Here is a 2,376-nt window from a genome sequence, read left to right as displayed (position 1 = left end):
CGATCCAGGCCATCTGATGCTTGGTCTTTCCCACCAACCTAGCAGGGATGTGTTTCCCGCCAGGTGGGACCTGGAGTGGCTGACGGCCTTGGACGGCAGTTGAGTTGGGGAGGAGGTGCTGCAGAGTGGAAGGCGAGTGAGGACAGAGGACTTGAGGGCACGTTTTGCAGTCAAAGTGTGTTTAGGAGAGAAGATCTGGGAGAGGGACATGAGGCCAAGAATTTTCAAAGAACATGTCAGTATTCAGGACCTACTGGGAAAAGTAGACATTTCTGCTCTGAAGCCTTTCAAGGAAGGATAACTGCTTCTCACCTGCTGGGCCTGGTGGATGGCAGGAGCTGGACAAAATGACCTCTGTAGGTCCTGTTGACCGGTCATCCAATGGCATTTACCTCTGACCAGGTAGCATGCCATCTGGTCCTCTTGGTTCTGGAAGGGGAGTAACCGGTCAGCAGACAGTCATGGATGGAGACGCACTTTGCTGAGAGCACCATGGAAACCGCAAAGAAGCATGAGTCCTGTTCTGATTCCTAGAGCTTACAGCCTAAATGGGGAGTCAAGACAGACAGATATCTAACGATAAATCGTGCTAACAAGATCATCTTCAATTTTCTTGTGACTTTGTATAATTTCAAAGCATTTTAGTACTTGATATTATGATCTTTATATTTGTCTGTGCGTAAAGCATTTAGCCCAATGTGCCCTGGAAAGCGCAAATGTGAAGTTATTGCTATTATTATTATTACTGTTTAGATTATTTTACACTGAACTACAAGCTACTTGAGGGGGAAGCTATATTTTATTCACCTTTTTGTTCTCTGCACCTAGTCCTGCATGTTTTGAGCTAAATACAGAATAAATGTTTGTAGATGGTCATCGAATGAAGGTCATTTAAACCTCACAAAAATCTCTGGAGGGATTTTCTTTCCTCTAAAGACAAGGAATCTGAGACCCAGGTAGGGAAGGTGACACAGTTAGTGACAGAGCTGAGGCCAGAAGACATTCTATGCCATGTGTACAAGTAGGACCTGGGAACTCTGCCCTGATGTGATCAAGGAGGGCTTCATGGAAGAGGTGTCACTTTCATAGGCTTTTTTGCAATGAATGAGCTTCAAAGAGACATATAAGGAAAAGGTATCAATAACAGGGAACTTCACAGATGAGCTCCTAGAGGAGGAAGGAGTGCTCTGCAGAGAAGTGTTTAGAGAACAAAAGGTCCAATGTGGCAGGTGGAGACTAAGCCTGCAGGGGCCTTGAGTGTCAGGCTGAAGGCTGATGCTTAATCCTGAAGCCCATTAGGGCTGGGGTGCCACCTAGACCACCTTTCACCCAAAGACACCAACTCTGGGCCTGTGTCCATCCAACGTGGGGGCTGTGTTGGCCGCTAGGTCCAGATCCTGAAAGGACGGGAGCACGTTCACCCCAGGACGGCGCAGGGCCATCTGCTGGGCAGCATGATTCATTCATTAGCACCAGGAAAAGGAGATGAACAATCTGCATCGGCCCTAATGAGAAAGATTGGAGGCCACGAGGTGCATGTTTATTACTGAAGGTGCTGCATTAATTATGGAGTCTGGAAGGGAAGAGGGAAGCCGTGCTTGGCCTGGGGACCATCTGGAAGAGGTGGCCGGAGGAAGGCGCCCATTACTCTGAGCCCAGCCTGCAGGGCTCACACTTAGCCCCCTGAGGAATGCTCACTCAGCTCTGTGTTCATTCATTCACTCAGCAACTATTTCCTAAATACTGCCTGTGTGCCAGGCCCCTGCACTGAGGCCTGGTGACCTGTGCCCTGGAGGACCCCAGAATCTGGTGACTGTTGGGGACAGATGCACAATCAGATATTTAGAATAAAATCTGCTGAATAGAATCACTGACAGCATGGGCTCCTAACCTAGCCTGGGGGTGGCCTGGATTGGCTGGAGTTATCTGGGGATACTTGTAAGACACTCAAGGGGCTGGCTCTTTAACTTTCCAGCAAGGGGAGCCGCTGAAAGGATAGAGACGTGGAGTCATATGGTCAGATCTGCTCCATCTCACCCCAGGGTGCCCAACACCCGTGGTTACCTCCTGCCTTCTCTCTTTTCTCCTTCAACCGTGCCTGTCCTGGGCTCCAACTCCTCAGGGACAACGGATGCCAGGATGCTACACCCCACCCTGGACTTCTGGAATTGGGGTGTCCAGCATCTAGACAAATGTTTGAAGGCAAGATGACCAATGGGAGTCATACCACATGGACTAAGTGCCTACTTGGTCCCCCCAGCCTGACCCCAAAGGGTTGCAGAGGCCCTGCTGGCCTTGGTCAGAGGACAGCTACCCCAGACCAAGAGCCGTCATAAGACCCAGAATCAGTGTTGCGACTGTGGCGTCCTAGAGTGC

The sequence above is a fragment of the Grampus griseus genome (assembly GCF_964374135.1).
Source record: "Grampus griseus genome assembly, chromosome: 8".
In the NCBI taxonomy this organism is placed as follows: Eukaryota; Metazoa; Chordata; class Mammalia; order Artiodactyla; family Delphinidae; genus Grampus; species Grampus griseus.
Note: the sequence above shows the minus strand (reverse complement) of the source record.